At 45.1% G+C, this 27,313-nt stretch overlaps 1 protein-coding gene across 2 annotated transcripts in view; it reads left to right on the top strand.

The window, feature by feature from the left end:
* The first annotated feature begins 1,675 nt into the window (after nt 1-1,675).
* The window catches only part of LOC139552406 (guanine nucleotide-binding protein G(z) subunit alpha), a 56,556-nt gene continuing 30,918 nt past the window's right edge, over nt 1,676-27,313 (top strand). For both annotated transcript variants that reach the window (XM_071364123.1, XM_071364124.1), the window contains exon 1: nt 1,676-1,931. The gene's annotated coding sequence lies outside the window, so the exon portion shown is untranslated. The remainder of the gene's footprint in view (nt 1,932-27,313) is intronic.

The raw sequence follows: 27,313 nt of genomic DNA, 5'->3' as shown, positions 1-27,313 counted from the left end.
TATTCATGCATAAAGATGGTCACAATAACCAGGTTCTTTTGTAGGTGAACGTGTTGTAGTTAAAGTTGCATATGATAGTGGCAATGAATTGGGTCAAGAAGACATTGTTTTCTTATGAGGCAACTTCAGGGAGGCTTTTTCATGCCTCGAGCGAATTAAAGGAATCATTTAGGTGGCAAACTGTGGATTGGACCATATCCCGTTCTTTATGTCTATGGTTTGGCACATCACATTTTGTTATTGGAGGTTATAACCTCTAGGGAATTCTAAGGGGAGACAAATAGGTAGAGCCATTCTCCTCTCCTTGATTTCTATCTCGCTCGCTCTCTCGTTCTCTCACTCTCTCTCTACCTCTTTTGACAGATTACTGGTTCTTAAATTGTACGGATTAACAATTCCTCATGTCCAGTCTTCCTTACAGGGTGAGAGTGAGAGAGGCAGACAAAAAGTGAGAGACTAGAGAGAGACTGAAAGATTGAGTAGCTAGCACTAGCTCATTTATGTCTATAACCCAGCAGCCAACAGGGAGGGAGAGAGAGGCTGCGGTGGGACAATGACAAGCTTCCCCCCCCCCCTCACAGCATCTGCCTGTCAGGCTGGATTAACAGGTCTGGTTGAGGGGTCAGGGGTCAGTGGAGGCAGACATGTCTACTAGTACCTACCCCCACCAGATGTGCTGCTCCTCACTGGATCTAGTGAATTCATTGAGCATTTATTTAATAGCATTTATTGAGAGCATGGTGTACTTTAGGAGTTCTAAGAATTACAGTTCTCATTTCCTCACCACATCCCCAGCAATCTGATACGGGGTTTCTTTCTCCTAGCCAGGGGGTGTGAGAAGACTTCCTTTACTGCTATTGGCTCAAACCGAGGAGTCTCCTTACACACACACAGCCCTTGTCCTTAATGATGGATGTGGAGTCAACGTCATGCAGTGGCTTCAGCAATATAACGTGTGTGTGTGTGTGTGTGTGTGTGTGTGTGTGGTTGTTCCCTTGTTATGGGTATAAGCAGAAGGCCTGTTTTTACCAAAGATAGATGAGGTGATGAGAACAGCAAGCACTGCCCCTTCACATCGCATAGTAGTATTTTTAATTTGTTAGCATATCTATCTGTTCTTGGTTAGAGCCAATAGCAGTAAAGGAAGTGGTCCCTCTGTCACAGAAACTGTTGGCACGGAAACAGCACATTACACCATTATCCAATCCCCCTCCCAGTCCCCTAGCGTCATCCCTCCTCTCCCGTCCCTTCATCTCCCCTCCACACTCTCTCGCTCTCTCTATCATGCATGCTATTCTAGACATGAATGAAACCACAGCCAATCCTACTGTTGACTTGTCATAGACCAGAGAAAGAGAATAAGCAGGGTTGTTATACATTGAAAAACACACATAACCAGTCCTTTCTATTGCTGCTCATAGTGGTCTCTGTCTGTTTTTATTTCCATGTTTGACATTTTTCCTTCATATTGCAATGCAACAAACAGATTCTATTGTATTCTGTTTTTGTCACCACTCTGTGTTCTGTTAGCTTGGTGCCATTTCCCCTTTCTGTTTCTCTCATGATTTAATCCTGTCCGTTTCCCCCTTCTCTTTATCTCTGCTGACTCCTCCCTTCTCTTTATCTCTGCTGACTCCTCCCTTCATTTCCCTCTCCCTCCGCTCTCTGACACACTCAAACACGCACACATGCCCTCCTCCCCCACCGCTGCAGTGTCTCAACTGCCTTGGAGCCAACCAGAGAGGAAATAGAACAGACAATAATAAGAGAGACGAGAAAGAGGGGGATAGAGAGAGAGAGAGAGTATGTGTGGAAGAGAGAGTGTGTTATAGGAGAATGTTGGACTAAGAGTGGATTGCACACTGCTTATCTCTCCCATGCGTGTGTTTGTCTGCAGTATCCCTGGTGAACGGACCCTGGACGGTGAAACGGTAAGCCTGCCTGCTTTATTTTCTCACACTCTTTCTTTTTGTCATCACCACTAAGTTGGCCCTCTTTGTTTGGCTGGGGTGAGGAGTTGCTGTGTAATTGGATTCAAGTGGAGGAACAGGATCTTTTTTTCCCCTCATGAAGGTGATGTTCTGAGATGGCACCAAGGCAAGGCTGCTTCTCCAGTTCCCTCCTCTCTGTGTAGGTGGACTAGGATAGCCAGTGTCTGTGTACATATCCTCCTTGATACAGCCTTCATAGATACAGTATATGGTTATGTTGGGTAATGGTAAATAGGGATGTGTGCGTGCTCTGTCCATCTCATCGATCATGAGCGAACGAGGAGAGAGGTAAGAGTGAGAGAAGTAAGAGAGGTGGGAGAGAGGTAAGAGGGAGAGAAGTAAGAGAGGTGGGAGATAAGGAGAGAGGTAAGAGAGGTGGGAGAGAAGAGAGAAGAGAGGTAAGAGAGTGAGAGAAGTAAGGGAGGGAGAGAAGTAAGAGAGGTGGGAGAGAAGAGAGGTAAGAGAGGGAGAGAAGTAAGAGAGGTGGGAGAGAAGGAGAGAGGTAAGAGAGGTGGGAGAGAAGAGAGGGAGAGAAGTAAGAGAGATGGGAGAGAGGTTAGAGAGTGAGAGAAGTAAGAGAGGTGGGAGAGAGGTAAGAGAGTGAGAGAAGTAAGAGAGGTGGGAGATAAGGAGAGAGGTAAGAGAGTGAGAGAAGTAAGAGAGGTAAGGGAGGGAAAGAAGTAAGAGAGGTAAGAGAGGGAGAGAAGTAAGAGAGGTGGGAGAGAGGTAAGAGGGGTGGGAGAGGGGTAAGAGAGGTAAGAGAGTGAGAGAGGTGGGAGATAAGGAGAGAGGTAAGAGAGGTGGGAGAGAAGAGAGGGAGAGAAGTAAGAGGTGTGAGATGGGGAGAGGGGTAAGAGAAGTAGAGAGGTGGGAGGGAGAGAGGTAAGAGAGGGAGAGAAGTAAGAGAGGGAGAGAAGTAAGAGAGGTGTGAGGGATAGCAGTAAGAGAGGGAGAGAGGTGGGAGAGAGGGAGAGAGGTAAGAGAGCCAATAAAAGTACTGTCACGTAGGATCTGCTGATGACTGGCTTAGCGAGACAATGAATGTGACTGTGCGGTGGGAGGTGCACACACCCCATGGAGTGTTGCTCTGCAGGCAGGCACTGGGCTAGACAGATGAGCAGTGGCTTCACACCGGCATTTTAGCATCTGCCCTTGCAGCGCTCTGCCTGCCATCCCACATCAACAATAACATCAGCACATCGATCGAAAACCATGTTGACCCAGGATGGGTGTGTGCGAGTGTGATTCTGAGAAAGTGACAGAGTGTGTGTGTTTCCTGCTCTCCAGTGGCCACAGCACTGAGGGTCATTTGTGACATTTTGTGTCTCTACAATTCCTCATATCGCAAATGGAGCATTGCTATGACTCGTGGAGTGGGGGTTATTTGGCAACGCAGGTGTGTGTGTGTGTGTGTGTGTATAAGAGAACCTGCGCAGGGAGGGGTCGAGGGGCTAGGGGGTTTAACAGTGGGGAGGCAGATTGGGCAGAGGGGCAGAGGTTGATGCAGCGGAGAGAGAGCAAAATGAAGAAAGAGAGCAAAGATTGGAAAACAGGACGAGAGAGGAGAGATGGAGAGAATGTAATGATAAACATTGAGGGGACAGGGCTGTTTAGCCGAGTGTCAGCTGGAGATGATGGACGATGTTGACTTGAGAACTGGCTGCGTGCGATAGGCCCAAAGAATGAAGTGAAACAGCCAACATCCAGGCCCTCGGACATCTAAAAATGGAGGCAAAAATTGTGGAATAAAATCCCACAATGCCTTGGGAACCTCTGGAGGAACACAGATAGTGAAATGAACCAGAGGATGTGAGATGAATAGAAACCTCTCCTCTGCTCCTCGCAACCTACAAAAGCAGACCACATTGCATGAATTTCTTTGCAATATTAATGTAAACGGGAAGAGAATATAAATGCACCGACGACGGCAAACTGAAATCAAGACTAGCATTTATTATAGCACTTGATGATACAGGCTGACTTTAATGTGATTATACCGTATTCATGTCATGAAGGGCCTATTGAGCAAACATTGGAGGAATACAGGATCTACTTTCACAAATGAACTAGCTTGTCACTATTTAAATGTAAGATTACATACACAGACTACTAACAGATCAGTGTTTTTCTCACCTTTTTACAAACCGTATGGCAATGTTATTTTATATATAATTTATCTGGCTATGTAACTACAGTGTAACTTCTACATACAAAGGATAGACAGGCAAAGCATGTGTAGTGTCACTCTTGCAATCATTCATCATTGGTAATGGGGATCCCAATAAATCAAATAAAATCATTGTTCAATCTAAATACCTATCATATTTTTGATGTGATATTATAATAAATGTGATGAATTCAAATCTATAACAATTTCACCTTCAATGTGTAAGGTGTCATAAGGTTAGGTTTACACATAGAATGTGCTATAAGGACCATGCAGAGTAAAAATGTGACGTGTACCAAGCAAACATAACAACAACCAAGCCCAAATATACTATATATACAAAAGTATGTGGACACCCCTTCAAATGAGTGGATTTGGCTATTTCAGCCACACCCGTTGCTGACAGGTGCATAAAATTGAGCACACAGCCATGCAATCTCCATAGACACACATTTGCAGTAGAATGGCCTTACTGAAGAGCTCAGTGACTTTCAACGTGGCACCGTCATAGGATGCCACCTTTCCAACAAGCCAGTTTGTCAAATTTCTGCCCTGCTAGAGCTGCCCCGGTCAACTGTAACAGCTGTTATTGTGAAGTGGATACGTCTAGAAGCAACAACGGCTCAGCGGCGAAGTAGTATGCCACACAAGCTCACAGAAAGGGACTGCTGAAGCGCGTAGTACGTAAAAATCATGCAACACTCACTACCGAGTTCCAAACTGCCTCTGGAAGCAGCATCAGCACAAGAACTGTTCGTCGGGAGCTTAATGAAATGGATTTCCATGGCCGAGCAGCTGCACACAAGTCTAAGATCAATATGTGCGATGCCAAGCGTTGGCTGGAGTGGTGTAAAGTTCGCCGCCATTGGACTTTGGAGCAGTGGAAACGCCTTCTCTGGAATGATGAATCACGCTTCACCATCTGGCAGTCCGGTAGACGAATCTGGGTTTGGCAGATACCAGGAGAACGCTAACGGCCCAATGCACAGTGCCAACTGTAAAGTTTGGTGGGGGATAAATAATGGTCTGGAGCTGTTTTTCATGGTTCGGGCTAGGCCCCTTATTTCCAGTGAAGGGAAATCTTAATGCTACAGCATACAATGACATTCTAGACGATTATGTTCTTCCAACTTTGTGGCAAAAGTTTGGGGAAGGCTCTTTCCTGTTTCAGCATGACAATGCCCCTGTGCACAAAGCAAGGTCCATACAGAAATGGTTTGGCCTGCATGGAGCACTGACCTCAACCCCATCAAACACCTTTGGGCTGAATTGGAACACCGACTGCGAGCCAGGCCTAATCGCCCGAAATCAGTGCACGACCTCACTAATTATTTTCTGGCTGAATGGAAGCAAGTCCCTGCAGCAATGTTCTAACATCTAGTGGAAAGCCTTCCTAGAAGAGTGGAGGCTGTTATAGCAGCACAGGGGGGGACCAACTCCATATTAATGCCCCTGATTTTGGAATGAGATTTTCGACGAGCAGGTGTCCACATACTTTTGGTCATGTAGTGTAGGTCAGACATTTCACATCTTGGTGTGCTTTACGTTATTGGGGTATGGCAACGATTTATACTGGTAACCCTAGAGAGAAGAAACTTGACCCATAGTGATGTTTGTCACTCTCTCAAGTAGCTGCCATGTCAGTAATAGCTCCTTCTGCACTATGGGAGACGTCCACCAAAGACAGAACCAGTAGTCTTTCAACATATACCTCATCACTCTTACAAGTAAGGGATAATTAACGAGGAGCTATGCGTTCTTTGGAAAATAATGAACGACGTGGAAGGTGTGTTCCACGACGTGCTTGTATCATGGGGTGAGACCATGGTATAATACAATTTTTAAACTGGGTGGTTAAAGCCCTGAATGCTGATTGGCTGACAGCCTTGGTATATCAGACCGTATACCATGGGTATGATAGAACATTTATTTTTACTGCTCTAATTACGTTGGTAACCAGTTTATAATAGCAATAAGGCACCTTGGGGGTTTGTGGTATATGGCCAATATACCACTGCTAAAGGCTGTATACAGGCACTCTGCATTGCGTCGTGCTTAAGAACAGCCCTTAGCTGTGGTATATTGGCCATATACCACACCCCCTCGGGCTTTATTGCTTAAATATATCCTCAAACAAAAACATCCAGTAGCCTAAGATCCATCATTCCGTGTCTGTATTTTCTGTTACACAATAATAAGTAGCTCTCAGGAAATAACTACTGAACCACAGATCAGGGATCTTAAAAATATTAACTTAGAACATTTCCCCACTTCTATTTGCAGCCTAGATGACACTCTATTATGATGTGGCTTGATCACCCATGCAATGAGAGTGTGTTTGAAGCCTGAAGTTGGGCTGAGAGGAGAGGAAACGTGGCTTAACCAAAGCAGTCAGGGGCAGAGTGTGTGAGCGGAGTTGAGTGACGCTCCATGGTCTTTCCATTTGCTCTGCTAAAAACCACTCCTCACTCACAGCAAGAAGAAAAAAACTGCTGCTCCAAATTAGCTCCATTCATTAAAATCACATTTTAACCAACACCTATCAATTGTTGTGACTACCTGGACCTACCATTTGGTTTTGAAGTATTTAAACCATATGATTTAAATGAAAAGTATTATAATAAACATGAAAAGGTGAATGTTAGAAGCGCTCATCATTTCAAATAGGTTATATGTCATATTAAACAGCATATCAACACTCTAAATAGGTCAGGAGCCAGACAGGGAGCCTAAGAAGGAGCAAAAATGAATTATTTAGGCTATATTATTTAAATTATTTCAAGGCTATAGCCTACAAAGAAATACATTGTAAAGCATTTGCGAGTGCGACACACTAGGCTGGTAGTCAGGGACATTAAGCGCTCAACATTTAAGCAACATTTCGTTGTATTAAATCATTATAGTCTATACATTGCGCATATAGGCTGTGATTTACTTAGAATTATATATAAATTAAACGATGCCTTATTAGGCTCAGTCTACAGTGACTTTGAATACATTTTTAGAAACACCAGTTTGGCCAGAGTCTGTGGCTTCACACTCATGTGGTGGTCCCAGGCGAGCCGGCCAGCAGCGGAGAATATCCTCTCAGCATTTGCAGAGCCACTGTGGATGCTAAACACCCTTTTGGCCACTTTTGCCAGGCTGGGCAGGGATGCAGAATTTTTTCTTCTATAGGTAGGCCTAAAGGCTTTTAGACAAAATAACCCAATCAAAACAGAAAGCTCCTTGCAAGTTGGAATATGCCAGGCCTATGGGCCAAAATCAATTATGACCTATTATTGTATAGATAATATAACAAAAATGAAGGAAACTTTTCAGAGATCAGATTTTTTTGTTAATAAATACTTTGCTACAATGACACGTAATTAGCTGCCCACCTCGTTCCTTTATTTTAGCATGTGCTAAGTACACCATCATGCTTTCGGGATATGTGTCTTTTCAGATTCCGCAATGATTCTTTACATCACCACACTCCCTCTCCTGGTCCTCCTCATCTTGATGTTGTCACCTTGATTTTGCACCTGTGTGTTTCTTTATGAAAATATTTAGCGAACTCCATTACAGTAGCTAAAGCAAGGGGCTATAGCAGCACACAAATACATGCTGGTCCGGGCATGCCCTGAGCTCGTGAAGTGAGCGCCATTGGAGCAAAATTGGAGTGGGCTGGAAGGCCGACGCTCCAGAATCTCGCCCTGCGCTCCAGTCCAACTGGGCACGCGCTGCTCCTTGCTCCGCTCACATGCTCTGGTCAGTGGTCACTGGTAACTTTGGCTGTAATGATGGATGACAGGGATCAGCTTGTCATACCAAAGTAAATCACACGTCTCCATTGAGCGCTCTAAGGTTTTTCTGACACACAAATTGGTTAAACTCACACACACACTCACTCACATCATGCCATGCCATTGCCCATGTGGTGCCAATACATGACACAATGTAATATAATTGCCATATGGGTCTATATTACATACTTGAAATACTGGCACAGCAGTACTAGCGTAGCACAGCATGTTTCTGCCATTTTGAATGGGGCTTTTAATAACCTGCCAGTAAAGTTCCCCAAAGAACATATCAAACAGGAAAAACAGTTATGTTCAGTTTCACCCCTGCTAACCAATCTCTAACATTGCCTCAGCTACTCCATTGTGTGACATAATGGCTTGGGACTGTTCTAGGGACAGCTCCAGCTTTAAAGTGTCATGCCCTTGTAGGGAGTAGACCTGGCTGACTTTACCACTTAAATTGATTATATTATATAGTACAGGGGAAATTATACAATATGCCCCTCTCTTCTTGCACTGAAGTACATTATTTATGTGGACACATTCATGTTATATCATATTACTCTAGGCCTGCAGGCTGTGGGAATAGCCATCAAACTGTCTTCTATGAAATTGTTCTGCTAATTCCTTCAGCAATTGAATAACTCTGATAACCCACTCTGGAATGCAGTAAACACATAAATAATGCTTACTGTTAACTGTTTTTAGCAGGATACACCTTTCTCTTTGTTATTCTGTTAGGTCAAATACTGTGCCATGTCTTGTGACCCATTGTGCTAACTGGTTCTATCTCTGCTGGCACCTGAACCAACCAGTTTCTCTGCTTTTCTCCCCAGACTCAGAATAGGTGTTGCTCCAGTTACAGTGCCTTGCAAAAGTATTCATCCCCCTTTGCATTTTTCCTATTTAGTTGCATTACAACCTGTAATTTAAAGTAATTTTTATTTGGATTTCATGTAATGCACAAAATAGGTCAAATTGCTGAAGTGGAATGGAAAAAATGACTTTATTCCCAAAAAATTAAATAAATAAAAACTGAAAAGTGGTGGGTGCATATGTATTCACCCCCTTTGCTATGAAGCCCCTAAATAAGATCTGGTGCAACCAATTACTTTCATAAGTCACATAATTAGTTAAAGTCCGCCTGTGTGCAATCTAAGTGTCACATGATCTGTCAGATGATCTCAGTAGATATACACCTGTTCTGAAAGGCCCCAGAGTCTGCAACACCACTAAGCAAGGGGCATCACCAAGCAAGTGGCACCATGAAGACCAAGGAGCTCTCCAAACAGGTCAGGGACAACGTTGTGGAGAAGTACAGATCAGGGTTGGGTTATAAAAAAATATCAGAAACTTTGAACATCCCACGGAGCACCATTAAATCCATTATTACAATTTTTTTAAGAATATGGCACCACAACAAACCTGTCAAGAGAGGGCCGCCCACCAAAACTCACGGACCAGGCATGGAGGGCATTAATCAGAGAGTCAACAAAGAGACCAAAGATACCCCTGAAGGAGCTGCAAAGCTCCACAAAGGAGATTGAGTATCTGTCCATAGGACCACTTTAAGCGGTACACTCCACAGAGCTGGGCTTTATGGAAGAGTGTGGGCATGTGGGAGACTCCCCAAACATATGGATGAAGGTACTCTGGTCAGATGAGACTAAAATTAAGCTTTTTGGCCATCAAGGAAAATGCTATGTCTGGCGCAAACCCAACATCTCTCATCACCCCGAGAACGCCATCCATCCCCACAGTGAAGCATGGTGGTGGCAGCATCATGCTGAGGGGATGTCTTTCATCGGCAGGGACTGGGAAACGGGTCAGAATTGAAGGAATGATGGATAGTGCTAAATACAGGAAAATTCTTGAGGGAAACCTGTTTCAGTCTTCCAGAGATTTGAGACTGGGACGGAGGTTCACCTTCCAGCAGGCCAATGACCCTAAGCATACTGCTAAAGCAACACTTGGTTTGGTTTAAGGGGAAACATTTATATGTCTTGGAATGGCCTAGTCAAAGCCCAGACCTCAACCCAATTGAGAATCTGTAGTATGACTTAAAGATTGCTGTACACCAGCGGAACCCATCCAACTTGAAGGAGCTGAAGCAGTTCTGCCTTGAAGAATGGGCAAAAATCCCAGTGGCTAGATGTGCCAAGCTTATAGAGACATACCCCAAGAGACTTGCAGCTGTAATTGCTGTAAAAGGTGGCTCTACAAAGTATTGACTTTGGGGGGTGAATAGTTATGCACGCTCAAGTTTTCTGTTTTTTTGTCTTATTTCTTATTTGTTTCACAAGAAAAAATATTTTGCATCTTCAAAGTGGTAGGCATGTTGTGTAAATCAAATGATACAAACCCCCCCAAAATCTATTTTGATTCTAGGTTGTAAGGCATAGGAAAAATGCCAAGGAGGGTGAATACTTTCGCAACTCACTGTCAATTGGCTTAGTGTTTGTCTTTGTTTTGGGTTTTTAATCCACTCCAGGTATACTGGGCCAAATTATCATCTCCCGGCAGCCGTGTGGAGGATACAATAAAATCAGAGAGAGAGGATTTCTGACTGACAGTTGGACTGAACCGAATTGGGGTGGGGCTTTGTCCGTTCATAGTAACATTACAGTAAATAAGGATTCGATTATCATTGAGTCTTATGTAAATCTACATCAATTAATTTATCTTTCTCTAGTCCCTTCCTCTCTTTCTCTCTAATCTGTGTTGGTGCTCAGAACCAGGCCCTGTGTGTATGCCTGAGGACAATGGGCCCTCCTCCCAGCACTCCTTACTGGGGGCAGAGCAGAGGGACTAACAGAGCATCTTTGTGTTCCATTCCTCACACATAACTGTAGTCATATGACAGACAGCAAGGAGGTGGAGGAGGGGAAGGGTGGTGGCGGGGAGGGATGGAGGAAGGGAAGGGTGGTGGTGAGGAGGGATGGAGGAAGGGAAGGGTGGTGGTGAAGAGGGGGGGATGCTCTGGGCTGGAGGACCATCGGGGGTGTTGAAGAGTGTTTCAGGGGCGACAGTATTTGAGTGTGTGTGTGTGCTCTGACCATAGCTGCTGCTGGCTGTAGGTCAGGAACCTGGACAGCACGACCAAAGTGTCCCAGGAAAATAAATGAAGCCTACCCAGCTAGTGCATTTGGTTCCTTGGAAGTTGTGGGAACATACATTTTTGGTTTCCCATTGATTCTGGGAACGAAGCCATACGTTTCCTGACTGGTAAATCTGAACTTTTTTTTTTAAGTTCTGAGAACGGAAATGAACATTCTGCCTGTTCTGGGTACATAAATATTTAGGTTGCAGGGAGGTTCTGAGAATGTTTTACTATGGTTCCTTGAATGTTTTCCTGGGATGTTTTATTAACGTTCTGAGAACAGAAATTATAGGTTATTTGAAGGTAATTAAATAACGTTCTGAGGACATTTTTTTCAATAAGATATATATATATATATTTTATATTTCAATGTGCGGGGCTACAGGTTAGTCGAGGTAATTTGTACATGTACATAGGTAGGGGTAAAGTGACTATACATAGACCATAAACAGCGAGTAGCAGCAGTGTGGGGGGGGGGGGGGGGGGGGTGTAAATAGTCGGGGTGGCCACTTGATTAATTGTTCAGTAGTCTTATGGCTTGGGGGTAGAAGCTGTTAAGGAGCATTTTGGTCCTAGACTTGGCACTCCGGTACCACTTGCTGTGTGGTAGCAGAGAGAACAGTCTATGACTTGGGTGACTGGAGTCTTTGACAATTATTTTGGTCTTCCTTTGACACCGCCTAATATATAGGTCCTGGATGGCTGGAAGCTTGGCCCCAGTGATGTACTGGGCCATACGCACTACCCTCTGTTGCGCCTTACGGTCAGATGCCGAGTAGTTACCGTACCAGGCGGTGATGCAACCGGTCAGGATGCTCTCGATGGTGCAGCTGTAGAACTTTTTGAGGATCTGGGGACCCATGCCAAATCTTTTCAGTCTCCTGAGGGGGAAAAAGTGTTGTTGTGCCCTCTTCACGACTGCCTTGGTGTGTTTGGACCATAATAGTTTGTTGGTGATGTGGACACCAAGGAACTTGAAACTCTCGAACAGCTCCACTACAGCCCCATAAATGTTAATGGGGGCCTGTCTGGCCCTCCTTTTCCTATAGTCCACGATCAACTCCTTTGTCTTGCTCATGTTGAGGGAGAGGTTGTTGTCCTTTCACCACACTGCCAGGTCTCTGACCTCCTCCCTATAGGCTGTCTCATCGTTGTCGGTGATCAGGCTTACAACTGTTGTGTCGTCAGCAAACTTAATGATGGTGTTGGAGTCGTGTGTCACGCCTGCTCCTACTCTTCCCCCACTGGAGCTCGAGGGCGCCAAGCACCCCAGCATTACGCACTCCTGCCACCATCATTACGCACATCTGCCTTCCCCCGTCACGGGCATCAGTGATTATTGGACTCACCTCGACTTTACATCTCCTATATCTGTCTTTCCCCCCGCTCTGTTCCCCACTTCAGCATTGTTTTTCATATGTCCTTGTTTACCCTTGTGCTGACGCTGTTCCTGTCTTGTTCCTTGTTTGTTCCAATTAAATGTTTGACTCCCCGTACCTGCTTCTCTACTCCAGTGTCGGCCCTTACAGAGTGCTGAGGCAACCAAATGAAGCATCGGAAATGCTGACTTTCCGGTTGGTGGTGACGTCGGGTCCGGGGACCGCCACCGATTGAAACGAGGGTGCCTAAACCAGCTCGTCGGGCTGTCACGCCCTAGCTGGCTCGAGAGGTTTCTTGACCTGGTTGGCTCGGAAGGCGCCCATCCCACGTCAGGCCTCAGCCGGATCGCTAGGTTTTTACGCCCAGCAGGCTCGACAGGCTCTCACGCTTCTTCCGGTTCGTTGGGATTTCACGCCCTGCCGGCTGGTCCAGCGCCTGTGCCTCGGGCGGCCCGTCAGGCTCACCCAGGTGGGACATCGGTTGGCGGGGGTGTGGGGGGTACTGTCACGCCTGCTCCCGCTCTTCCCCCCCTGGTGCTCGAGGGCGTCAGGCTCCCCAGAATTACGCACTACTGCCACCATCATTACGCACACCTGCCTAGCCCCGTCTCGCGCATCAGCGATTATTGGACTCACCTGAACTCACTCACCTCTGTCATTACCTCCCCTATATCTGTCTGTTCCCTCGCTCTGTTCCCCACTTCAGCATTGATTGTCATATGTCGTTGTGTGCTGACGCTGTTCCTGTCTTGTTCCATGTCTGTTCCGATTAAATGTTTGACTACCCGTACCTGCTTCTCTACTCCAGCGTCGGTCCTTACATCGTGCTTGGCCACGCAGTCGTGGGTGAACAGGGAGTACAGGAGGGGACTAAGCACACACCCTTGAGGGGCCCCAGTGTTGAGGATCAGCATGGCAGATCTGTTGTTGCCTACCCTTACCACCTGGGGTTGGCTGGTCATGAAGTCCAGGATCCAGTTGCTGAGGGAGTGGTTTGTCCCAGGGTCCTTAGCTTAGTGATGAGGTTTCTGGGCACTATGGTGTTGAATGCTAAGCTGTAGTCAATGAATAGCATTCTCACATAGGTGTTCCTTTTGTCCAGGTGGGAAAGGGAAGTGTGGAGTGCGATTGAGATTGCGTCACCTGTGGATCTGTTGGTGCGGTATGCGAATTGGAGTGGGTCTAGGGTTTCTGGGATGATGGTGTTGATGGTGTTGATGTGAGCCATGACCAGCCTTTCAAAGCCCTTCATGGCCACCGACGTGAGTGCTACGGGGCGGTAATCATTTAGGCAGGTCACCTTTGCTTTCTTGGGCACAGGGACTATGGTGGCCAGCTTGAAACATGTAGGTATTAAAGACTCGGTCAGGGAGAGGTTGAAAATGTCAGTGAAGACACTTGCCAGCTGGTCCGCGCATGCTTTGACTACAAGTCCTGGTAATCCTTCTTTCCCCGTGGCTTTGTGAATGTTGACCTGTTTAAAAGTCTTGCTCACATTGGCTATGTAGATTGTGATCACACAGTCGTCCGTAACAGCTGGTGTTTGCATGCATGCTTCAGTGTTGCTTGCTTCGAATCAAGCATAAAGGCATTTAGCTCCTCTGGTAGACTCGCGTCACTGGGCAGCTCGCGGCTGGGTTTCCCTTTGAAGTCCGTAATAGTTTGCAAGCCCTGCCACATCAGACGAGCGTCAGAGCCGGGGTAGTAGGAATCAATCTTAGTCCTGTATTGATGCTTTGCCTGTTTGATGGTTTGTCTGAGGGCATTGTGGGATTTGTTATAAGCGTCTTGATTAGCCCACGGTCCCGTGTGGCTCAGTTGGTAGAGCATGGCGCTTGCAACGCCAGGGTTGTGGGTTCATTCCCCACGGGGGGACCAGGATGAATATGTATGAACTTTCCAATTTGTAAGTCGCTCTGGATAAGAGCGTCTGCTAAATGACTTAAATGTAAATGTAAATTAGTGTCCTTGAAAGCAGCAGCTCTAGCCTTTAGCTCGGTGCGCATGTTGCCTATAATCCATGGCTTCTGGTTGGGATATGTACGTACGGTCACTGTGGGGACAACGTCGTCAATGCCACTATTGATTAAGCCGGTGACTGAGGTGGTATATCCTCAATGCAATTGGATGAATCCTGGAACATATTCCAGTCTGCTAGCAAAACAGTCCTGTAGCGTAGCATCCGCGTCATCTGACCACTTCCGTATTGAGCAAGTCACTGGTACTTCCTGTTTTAGTTTTTTCTTGTAAGCAGGAATCAGCAGAATAGAATTATGGTCAGATTTGCCAAATGGAGGGCGGGTAGAGCTTTGTATCCATCTCTGTGTGTGGAGTAAAGGTGGTCTAGAGTTTTTTTCCCTCTGGTTGCTCATGTGACATGCTGGTAGAAATGAGGTAAAACGGATTTAAGTTTCCCTGCATTAAAGTCCCTGGCCACTAGGAGCACCGATTCTGGATGAGCATTTCCTTGTTTGCTTATGGCCGTATACAGCTTGTTGAGTGCGGCCTTAGTGCCAGCATCGGTTTGTGGTGGTAAATAGACGGCTCCGAATAATATAGATGAGAACTCTCTTGGTAGATAGTGTGGTCAGGCGAGCAATACTTCAAGACTTCTTTAATATTCGACATCGCGCACCAGCTGTTATTGACAAAGACACACACCCCTGCCCATCGTCTTACCAGACATAGCTGTTCTGTCCTGCCGATGCACAGAAAACCCAGCCAGCTCTATATTATCCGTGTCGTCGTTCAGCCACGACTCGGTGAAACATAAGATATTACAGTTTTTAATGTCCCCTTTGGTAGCATAGTCTTAATCGTAGATCATCAAGTTTTTTTTCATATGATTGCACATTGTCCAATAGTACTGATGGTAGTAGTGGTTTACACACTCGCCTCCGAATTCTCACAAGGCACCCCGACCTCCGCACCCGTTTTCTCCATCTTTTCTTCACACGAATGACGGTGCTTTGGTCCTGGTCTTGAGAAAGCAGTATATGCTTCGCGTTGGATTCATTAAAGAAAAAAATCTTCAGCCAGTTCAGGTGAGTAATCGCTGTTCTGATGTCCAGAAGCTCTTTTCGGTCATAAGAGACGGTAGCAGGAACATTATGTACAAAATAAGTTACAAACAATGCGAAAAAAACAACAACATAGCAAGGTTGGTTAGGAGCCCGTAAAACGTCAGCCATCCCCTCCGGCGGCATTATGCATGAATAATGCCTAAGCAAATTAATTTCCATATGTCCTGTCTGTGCTAGGAGTTTAAAACAGTTAACCCAAACTAAGCTAGCAGTGTTATTCAAACATGATTTAATTACCTTCAAATAACCTATAATTTTCAGAAGGTCAATTAAACCTCCCAGGAAAACTTTCAGGGAACCATAGAAAAACATTCTCAGAATTTCCTTGCAACCTAAAAATGTACGTTCCCAGAAATGGCTTCATTCCCAGAACCAATGGGAAACCAAAAACGTATGTTCCCACAACTTCCAAAGAACCAAATGTGCTAGCTGGGTATGCTTATGAGGATACCTTTGTATTCATGCATTCCAACTATGCCAGTATAATAGGAAACAGAGTGAATTATGTTATGCTGCTTGATGAAGTTAAACAAGTATTCAGACTGATTGAACTTTGGTAAACTACATTATATTTCAGCTGAATTTTCCTCATCCAGGCCCAATGATGAAACCACCAACTGCAGGATGTAACTGAAGGTGGCTTACAGCAGACACAAAATGACGGTTCCCCCACAGTTTCCAGTCTGTTGCATCAACAACATTTTTGACATGACCAATATGAAACTGTGTGTCATGCCCTGACCATAGTAAGCTGTTTATTCTCTGTGTTGGTTGGGGCGTGATAGTGACTTGGGTGGGTCATCTAGATGTTTTGTATTTCTGTGATGGCCTGATATGGTTCCCAATCAGAGGCAGCTGTTTATCGTTGTCTCTGATTGGGGATCATATTTAGGTAGCCATTTCCCCATGGTTATTCGTGGGATCTTGTCTACATTTAGTTGCCTGAGTGCACAACAGTAGCTTCACGTTTCATTTGGTTGGTTGTTTGTTGTTTTGTTCAGTGAGTTTCGGTTTATTAAAATTATGTGGAACTCTACGCACGCTGCGCCTTGGTCTACTCATTACGACGATCGTGACACTGTTAGAAAGAGGAGGAAGGGAAGCGCTACTAAGGTACACTATAGTATATTTTGGTAGATAGAAGGTGCTCTTTGGTAAAAGGTGTAAATTGGTCATCAAAAAGAGAGAAGGACCAAGGCACTCTTCATATAATTAAAATGCCTTTATTAGTATGGCATGTTCAATAGAAACAAAGTTGTTTAAAAACCGACGCGTTTCGGCTGCATGGCCTTCGTCAGGGAGTACTGTACTCCCTGACGAAGGCCATGCAGCCGAAACGCGTCGGTTTTTAAACAACTTTGTTTCTATTGAACATGCCATACTAATAAAGGCATTTTAATTATATGAAGAGTGCCTTGGTCCTTCTCTCTTTTTGATGATCGTGACACTGTGTTTGTGCATGTGTTAGTAGAAGGCAATTCCATGGTAACAGAATTGCGCTGGGACTTAGATTTTTCACTTAAAATGTATGCCAAACAAAAAACATAGATTTCAAAGTTTAACAAACCATACATCTCTATGCACAATGACTACTTTTAACAATTTACACTGAACATTTTTCAAAAACAAGTGCAAGAACTATGCAGAAAATATCCCTCTTTTTTCATGTGACCACATTTTCCCACAACTGTTAAGTATCTGCTGCTTATAATTCAAAAGATGTCTGCAGAAAAGAATGGGGTGTAATTTATGACATGACACCTTGAATTTAAAAAAATATATTTTGGTTATTTAACTACAGTAAGTGAAGAGGGTTTACACCCGGTAACAGAATTGCGGTTATGGAATTTTATCATGGGTCCCTGATCTGTACTACACAAAAATGCATAATTCTGGATATGAAAGTTATTCTCTTCATGGTGATGTATCCTAAATAGGAATATCCAATATCCTCCTTTGAATATGTAGGTATTATTCTACACACTGGTTATTATTTGAATGAGATCCAACACCAAACAAGACCAAATTTGGTTGGTCCAAACCGGACCAAATCTGAACCAATCATAGACGCCTATATTTAACAAGTTGGGACATCAAAGTAATAATAATTAGGTGGATAATAGTTTCAGTATAGTTTGAGTTTTTTAAACAGATTTGTTAATTATTTTATTTCAGTTTACTGAATTGTTTTTTCATGATTGGTTTTCATTTTAGTTTCAGTTTTAGTTGAATGTTATAACCGTGGTGTACTCAACTGTGTACTGAAGTATACTTTACTTTTCTTTACTGTACTTCTCTACTGTGCTCTACTGTACTGTAATGTACTGTCCAAACTTGTTAAACATAGACATCTATGATTGGTTCAGATTTGTTTCAGTCCGCACCAAGTCATGTATGTCGATGTCTGGGACAAATGAAGGCTATACGTCTGTGGAAATTGAAATCTGAATAGGATAATTTTTCAAACTAAATGTAAGTGTTATTAGTTGGCAGGGGTCTTTACTTCAACATTGTGTTTATATGCATTTCTGATACTTTTTTAGACTTTTTCTAGTAGATGTTTTTTAAGACCCCTTTTCTATCTGCTTGACAATAAATCAAAGCCTTTACACGGACACACACACATATACACACACACACACACACACACACATACAGTGGGGAGAACAAGTATTTGATACACTACACTGCCGATTTTGCAGGTTTTCCTACTTACAAAGCATGTAGAGGTCTGTCATTTTTATCATAGGTACACTTCAACTGTGAGAGACGGAATCTAAAACAAAAATCCAGAAAATCACATTGTATGATTTTTAAGTAATTAATTTGCATTTTATTGCATGACATAAGTATTTGATCACCTACCAACCAGTAAGAATTCTGTCTCTCACAGACCTGTTAGTTTTTCTATAAGAAGCCCTCCTGTTCTCCACTCATTACCTGTATTAACTGCACCTGTTTGAACTCGTTACCTGTATAAAAGACACCTGTCCACACACTCAATCAAACAGACTCCAACCTCTCCACAATGGCCAAGACCAGAGAGCTGTGTAAGGACATCAGGGATAAATTGTAGACCTGCACAAGGCTGGGATGGGCTACAGGACAATAGGCAAGCAGCTTGGTGAGAAGGCAAAAACTGTTGGCGCAATTATTAGAAAATGGAAGAAGTTCAAGATGACGGTCAATCACCCTCGGTCTGGGGCTCCATGCAAGATCTCACCTCGTGGGGCATCAATGATCATGAGGAAGGTGAGGGATCAGCCCAGAACTACACGGCAGGACCTGGTTAATGACCTGAAGAGAGCTGGGACCACAGTCTCAAAGAAAACCATTAGTAACACACTACGCCGTCATGGATTAAAATCCTGCAGCACAAGGTCCCCCTGCTCAAGCCAGCGCATGTCCAGGCCCGTCTGAAGTTTGCCAATGACCATCTGGATGATCCAGAGGAGGAATGGGAGATGGTCATGTGGTCTGATGAGACAAAAATATAGCTTTTTGGTCTAAATTCTTGGAGTACAACCCCAAGAACACCATCCCAACCGTGAAGCATGGAGGTGGAAACATCATTCTTTGGGGATGCTTTTCTGCAAAGGGGACAGGACGACTGCACCGTATTGAGGGGAGGATGGATGGGGCCATGTATCGCGAGATCTTGGCCAACAACCTCCTTCCCTCAGTAAGAGCATTGAAGATGGGTCGTGGTTGGGTCTTCCAGCATGACAATGACCCGAAACACACAGCCAGGGCAACTAAGGAGTGGCTCCATAAGAAGCATCTCAAGGTCCTGGAGTGGCTTAGCCAGTCTCCAGGCCTGAACCCAATAGAAAATCTTTGGAGGGAGCTGAAAGTCCGTATTGCCCAGCGACAGCCCCGAAACCTGAAGGATCTGGAGAAGGTCTGTATGGAGGAGTGGGCCAAAATCCCTGCTGCAGTGTGTGTAAACCTGGTCAAGAACTACAGGAAACGTATGATCTCTGTAATTGCAAACAAAGGTTTCTGTACTAAATATTAAGTTCTGCTTTTCTGATGTATTAAATACTTATGTCATGCAATAAAATGAAAATTAATTACTTAAAAATCATACAATGTGATTTTCTGGATTTTTGTTTTAGATTCCGTCTCTCACAGTTGAAGTGTACCTATGATAAAAATTACAGACCTCTACATGCTTTGTAAGTAGGAAAACCTGCAAAATCGGCAGTGCATCAAATACTTGTTCTCCCCACTGTACATACACACACACACACACACACACAAAACTTGGAGAAAATAGGTTTTGTACACATCAGAAATAATGTCCACATAAGGTGGAGGCAATTGTGTTTCCTCAAGGTCATTGATCATTACACTAAGTGATAAAGTACCAAAGGCATCTTTAAGGTCCAAAAACACAGTGTAAAACTTTGTGGATTCATGCTTGAAGTCATGAATTCTTGTTTTTTGGCAGAAAACAAGCACATTCTTGCCCTGTCTTTCTATATATGCCTTTTGTTAGGGAGAGAGAATGCCTGTATCTTCAAGCAATGGTAGTATGCAGGCGAGCAAGCATTTCATGAACACTTTCTAGACCGAGGGCAAGAGGGAGATGTCTCTCCATGTAGATGGATCATCTGGAACATTGTCTTTTTAGGGTATTCTGTGGATAAGAGCACCCTTCCATGAGTCAGGTACTTTTCCATTCATCAGACAGACAGACTGACACACACACATACACACAGCTTGCTGGACTCTCTCCACCTTGTACCATCCTTTCCCTTGAGTAGGCTGGCTCACTGCTCTGCCTGTGCACAAACGTGCCATTGTCAGCACCGGCTGGCCTTGTGATTCAGTGTGACCCACTCCATCGGCGGGACAGGGAGGCAGAGGGGCGCAGGCAGGCACTGAGGCGAGGCAAACCAAACACAGACCCTTATTACACAATAGGATCTACTACACTGAGCCACCACTCCCACCCTGCTCCCAACTCTCTCTACAGCTCACTGTTTTGGACAGATGAAAAATGAACACTACCCTTCAGTGTTTACCATGACATACAAGCAGTGTACCGAGGGGTATCCAAGCATAGACCTCTTAGCTAAACACCCAGGCCCAGAAAAAGAGTAAGTGAGTGTACCAAATGTTGAACAAACACAATGGTCAAGGCCAGATCTTCAGTCTACACTGTAAGTGGCCCATGCACAAATGTTCTCAAACAACTGAATGATTGTCGGGGTTGAAAACCAAAACATTTATCAAATCATTCAGTTAAATAGCTATTATTAGGGCACTTGGTAACGTGTGTGTTGTGTAAAAGACCACAGCATACAGTGGGTTTTTGAGAGAAGCTTAGTCATTGTGCTGGCGGAGGAAGCATTACTTAATACTGTGTGCTTTCTGTGTGCATCCGATTTTGGGATGTATGTGGTGAGACAAGTTTAAGACATGGGTTTGGTAACACTTTATTTGAATCTTCCCTCTTAATCCCTACATAAGATAATCATAAACATGAATTATATTGTAATTCTAAGTGTAACAATAGTTTACGACAACAGTCTGTGCGGTAAACATGTTATGACAGAAATGTTTGATTAAGTGTTACAGTGAAGAAGAAGAAAAAAAGAGTTAAGAGGAAGAATTCTCATGATAATATTCCCTCGATGACGTTATCCCTGGCAGGAAAGAGTAATTGTGAAGTTGGCCCGCAGTCCTATCCCAGCAGCCCCAATCGGGGAGTAAATGCTTTCACTATGACCCAATCCCACACATCCCACACCCAGCTCCCAGAACAGGGGAGGATGCCTGGGATTTCCTGAGGCCAATTAAAAGTTCTGGCACGAGTCCGGAAGGAAGAAACTTCTGGGTGTCCTCTGATGCACCCCAGGAGGCTTAGGAAATTAATGATTATAATAAATGACTTGAACTTTCTGATTGAACACAAGGGCCCAGATCTGGTTGCAGCTCTGATCCATTTATCCATATAGAATAAAAATGAGACTGTCAGAGGCCCTGAGCTTCACCTCATATGACAGGAATTCTGGGTAATCCTGGGGGAAAGTCAGCTGACACATCTTGGAGTAGTTAAGGTGTTATCTGCTAACCCCCTCTCTCCCCTCTCCCCTCTCCCCTTTCCTCTCACTGTCATGTGGGAGAGAGAACTCAGACCCAGAGTTCTGATGATGGACTCATTTTTAGGGCTTTTGAAGACTCATTTGGCATTTGTGATCTAAATGTACAGTATAGATCAATTCAGTGTACCATCTGTGCAAATTCCAAGTCTACTGGGTATCTGACAGTCACACTAATGTCTGATAATGCGTTGTATATAGAGGCCTGTTTCCAAGGTTTGATCAAATCAAATCAAATGTATTTATACAGCCCTTCGTACATCAGCTAATATCTCAAAGTGCTGTACAGAAACCCAGCCTAAAACCCCAAACAGCAAGCAATGCAGGTGTAGAAGCACGGTGGCTAGGAAAAACTCCCTAGAAAGGCCAAAACCTAGGAAGAAACCTAGAGAGGAACCAGGCTATGAGGGGTGGCCAGTCCTCTTCTGGCTGTGCTGGGTGGAGATTATAACAGAACATAGCCAAGATGTTCAAATGTTCATAAATGACCAGCATGGTCAAATAATAATAATCACAGTAGTTGTCGAGGGTGCAGCAAGTCAGCACCTCAGGAGTAAATGTCAGTTGGCTTTTCATAGCCGATCATTAAGAGTATCTCTACCGCTCCTGCGGTCTCTAAAGAGTTGAAAACAGCAGGTCTGGGACAGGTAGCACATCCGGTGAACAGGTCAGGGTTCCATAGCCGCAGGCATAACAGTTGAAACTGGAGCAGCATTACGGCCAGGTGGACTGGGGACAGCAAGGAGTCATCATGCCAGGTCGTCCTGAGGCATGGTCCTAGGGCTCAGGTCCTCCGAGAGAAAGAAAGAAAGAGAGAATTAGAGAGAGCATACTTAAATTCACACAGGACACCGGATAAGACAGGAGAAGTACTCCAGATATAACAAACTGACCCTAGTCCCCCGACACATAAACTACTGCAGCATAAATACTGGAGGCTGAGACAGGAGGGGTCAGGAGGCACTGTGGCCCCATCCGATGATACCCCCGGACAGGGCCAAACAGGAAGGATATAACCCCACCCACTTTGCCAAAGCACAGCCCCCACACCACTAGAGGGATATCTTCAACCACCAACCTACCATCCTGAGACAAGGCCGAGTATAGCCCACAAAGATCTCCGCCACGGCACAACCCAAGGGGGGGCGCCAACCCAGACAGGAAGATCACGTCAGTGACTCAACCCACTCAAGTGACGCACCCCTCCTAGGGACGGCATGAAAGAGCACCAGTAAGCCAGTGACTCAGCCCCTGTAATAGGGTTAGAGGCAGAGAATCCCAGTGGAGAGAGGGGAACCGGCCAGGCAGAGACAGCAAGGGCGGTTCGTTGCTCCAGAGCCTTTCCGTTCACCTTCACACTCCTGGGCCAGACTACACTCAATCATATGCCCCACTGAAGAGATGAGTCTTCAGTAAAGACTTAAAAGTTGAGACCGAGTCTGCGTCTCTCACATGGGTAGGCAGACCATTCCATAAAAACTGAGATCTATAGGAGAAAGCCCTGCCTCCAGCTGTTTGCTTAGAAATTCTAGGGACAATTAGGAGGCCTGCGTCTTGTGACCGTAGCGTACGTGTAGGTATGTACGGCAGGACCAACTCGGAAAGATAGGTAGGAGCAAGCCCATGTAGCGCTTTGTAGGTTAACAGTAAAACCTTGAAATCAGCCCTTGCCTTAACAGGAAGCCAGTGTAGGGAGGCTAGCACTGGAGTAATATGATCTATTTCAAATCAAAGTTTATTTGTCACGTGCGCCGAATACAACAGGTAGACCTTACAGTGAAATGCTTACTTACAGGCTCTAACCAATAGTGCGAAAAAAAGGTATGTGTGTGTGTGTAGGTAAGTAAAGAAATAAAACAACTGTAAAAATACATTTGAAAATAAGAGTAGCAAGGCTATATACAGACACCGGTTAGTCAGGCTTATTGAGGTAGTATGTACATGTAGGTATGGTTAAAGTGACTATGCATATATGATGAACAGAGAGTAGCAGTAGCGTAAAAGGAGGGGTTGGCGGGAGGTGGGACAAAATGCAGATAGCCCAGTTAGCCAATGTGCAGGAGCACTGGTTGGTTTGCCAATTGAGGTAGTATGTACATGGATGTATGGTTAAAGTGACTATGCATATAAGATAAACAGAGAGTAGCAGCAGTGTAAAAGAGGGTTGGGGGGGGGGGGACACACACAATGCAAATAGTCCGGGTAACCATTGGTTACCTGTTCAGAAGTTTTATGGCTTGGGGGTAAAAACTGTTGAGAAGCCTTTTTGTCCTAGACTTGGCACTCCGGTACCGCTTGCCATGCGGTAGTGGAGAGAACAGTCTATGACTGGGGTGGCTGGGGGTCTTTGACAATTTTTAGGGCCTTCCTCTGACACCGCCTGGTGTGGATGGCAGGCAGCTTTGCCCCAGTGATGTATTGGGCTGTATGCACTACCCTCTGAAGTGCCTTGAGGTCAGAGGCCGAGCAATTGCCGTACCAGGCAGTGATGCAACCGTTCAGGATGCTCTCGATGTTGCAGCTGTAGAACCTTTTGAGGATCTCAGGACCCATGCCAAATCTTTTTAGTTTCCTGAGGGGGAATAGGCTTTGTCGTGCCCTCTTCACGACTGTCTTGGTGTGTTTGGACCATTCTCGTTTGTTGTTGATGTGGACACCAATGAATTTGAAGCTCTCAACCTTCTCCACTACAGCCCCGTCGATGAGAATGGGGACGTGCTCGGTGCTCCTTCTCCTATAGTCCACAATCATCTCCTTAGTCTTGGTTACATTGAGGGATAGGTTGTTATCCCGGCACCACCCGGCCAGGTCTCTGACCTCCTCCCTATAGGCTGTCTCGTCGTTGTCGGTGATCAGGCCTACCACTGTTGTGTCGTCTGCAAACTTAATGATGGTGTTGGAGTCGTGCCTGGCAATGCAGTCGTGGGTGAACAGGGAGTACAGGAGGGGACTGAGCACGCACCCCTGGGGAGCTCCAGTGTTGAGGATCAGTGTGGCAGATGTGTTGCTACCTAACCTCACCACCTGGGTGCGACCCGTCAGGAAGTCCAGGATCCAGTTGCAGAGGGAGGTGTTTAGTCCCAGGTTCCTTAGCTTAGTGATGAGCTTTGAGGGTACTATGGTGTTGAACGCTGAGCTGTAGGCAATGAATAGCATTCTCACATAGGTGTTCTTTTTGTCCAGGTGGGAAAGGGCAGTGTGGAGTGCAATAGAGATTGCATCATCTGTGGATCTGTTTGGGCGGTATGCAAATTGGAGTGGGTCTAGGGTTTCTGGGAGAATGGTGTTGATGTGAGCCATTAACAGCCTTTCAAAGTACTTCATGGCTACAGACATGAGTGCTACGGGTCTGTAGTCATTTAGGCAGGTTGCCTTTGTGTTCTTGGGCACAGGGACTATGGTGGTCTGCTTGAAACATGTTGGTATTACAGACTCAATCAGGGACATGTTGAAAATGTCAGTGAAGACACCTGCCAGTTGGTCAGCACATGCCCGGAGCACACGTCCTGGTAATCCGTCTGGCCCCGCAGCCTTGTAAATGTTGACCTGCTTAAACGTCTTACTCACGTCGGCTACGGAGAGCGTGATCACACAGTCGTCCGGAACAGCTGATGCTCTCATGCATGCCTCAGGGTTGCTTGCCTCGAAGCGAGCATAGAAGTGATTAGCTCATCTGGTCGGCTCGTGTCACTGGGCAGCTCGCGGCTGTGCTTCCCTTTGTAGTCTGTAATAGTTTGCAAGCCCTGCCCCATCCGACGAGCGTCGAAGCCGGTGTAGTATGATTCAATCTTAGCCCTGTATTGACGCTTTGCCTGTTTGATGGTTCGTCGCAGGGCATAGCGGGATTCCTTGTAAGCTTCCGGGTTAGAGTCCCGCACCTAGAAAGCGGCAGCTCTACCTTTTAGCTCAGTGCGAATGTAGCCTGTAATCCATGGCTTCTGGTTGGGGTATGTACAGTATGTACAGTCACTGTGGGGACGACATCCTCAATGCACTTATTGATAAAGCCAGTGACTGATGTGATGCATTCCTCAATGTCATCGGAAGAATCCCGGAACATGTTCCAGTCTGTGATAGCAAAACAGTCCTGTAGTTTAGCATCTGTTTCATCTGACCACTTTTTTTATAGACCGAGTCACTGGTGCTTCCTGCTTTCATTTTTGCTTGTAAGCAGGAATCAGGAGGATAGAGTTGTGGACGGATTTACCAAATGGAGGGCGAGGGAGAGCTTTGTACGCGTCTCTGTGTGTGGAGTACAGGTGATCTAGAATTCTTTTCCCTCTGGTTGCACATTTAACATGTTGATAGAGATTTGGTAGAACTGATTTAAGTTTCCCTGCATTAAAGTCTCCGGCCACTAGGAGCGCCGCATCTGGGTGAGTGGTTTCCTGTTTGCTTATTTCCTTATACAGCTGACTGAGTGCGGTCTTAGTGCCCGCATCTGATTGTGATGGTAAATAAACAGCCACAAAAAGTATAGCTGAGAACTCTCTAGGCAAGTAGTGTGGCCTGCAATTTATCACAATATACTCTACTTCAGGCGAGCAAAATCTAGAGACTTCCTCAGATTTCGTGCACCAGCTGTTGTTTACAAATATGCACAGACAGCCTCCCCCTCGTCTTACCGGAGTGTACTGTTCTATCTTGCCGGTGCAGCGTGTATCCCGCTAGCTGAATATCCATGTCGTCTTTGATGTCCCGTTGGTAGGATATTCGTGATCGTACCTCATCTAGTTTATTGTCCAATGATTGCACGTTGGCGAGTAATATTGACGGTAACGGCAGCTTTCCTACTCGCCTTCTGTGGATCCGGACGAGGCATCCGGCTCTACTTCCTCTGCGTCGCTTCCTTATGCGAATAATTGGGATGTCTGCCCTGCGGGGTGTTTGGAAAATATCGTGTGAGTCCTGCTTGTTGTTGTTGTTGAAAAAATCTTTGTCTAATCCGAGGTGAGTGATCGCTGTCCTGATATCCAGAAGCTCTTTTCTGCCGTAAGATATGGTTGCAGAAACATTATGTATAAAATAATTTACAAATATCGCAAAAAAAAAACACATTGGTTTGGAGACCGTAAAACGGCGGCCATCTCCTCCAGCGCCATTTTTTTTAGCAGCATTCCATTCCTCAAGGACAAATGACATAGGATTATGAAATGGAATCATGTCTTGGTCATTATAGGGAAACCAGGACCAGTCAGAGCACCAACCAACCAGGATATTGAAGCAACAACTCTATTTGGGCCAAAGTCCCAATCTTGCATAAAGCAACACTGAAGATCACTCAGTCTGCGACCTACATCTCCTATGGTTCTGACGTGGGACGGTACGAGCGAGCTCACCGGCATTGACTCACTACAGCGAGACAGACCATTTTCTAGGTTGGAAAATGTGTACTTCAATTGTCTCCAGAATGCAAAGCATTCTCACTAAATGTCCACATTTATTCAACATATGAAGCCAGTCATCATTTTCAGAGGCAGGTGAACATTGTGCTGTCTGTTTGTGATGGAGGGCTGTAGTGGATTTACAATGATCTGTTTCTCTGCTGCCTGCGGGATATTATATCGACTTTTTGGTTCTGGTCTGAGTTTTTAGACCATAGCGGAGCCTGCTGGTTTTGTATGCTTGGTTTTGCTTCAGTTTAAAGCTCTATTTTAACACATTCTTGGGTGAGCATTTCGATCTATTGGATCAAATT

The sequence above is a fragment of the Salvelinus alpinus genome, chromosome 24, assembly GCF_045679555.1.
Source record: "Salvelinus alpinus chromosome 24, SLU_Salpinus.1, whole genome shotgun sequence".
Classification (NCBI taxonomy): domain Eukaryota; kingdom Metazoa; phylum Chordata; class Actinopteri; order Salmoniformes; family Salmonidae; genus Salvelinus; species Salvelinus alpinus.
The sequence above is the reverse complement of the archived record's forward strand: the minus strand, read 5'-3'. Positions and strand labels throughout refer to the sequence as shown.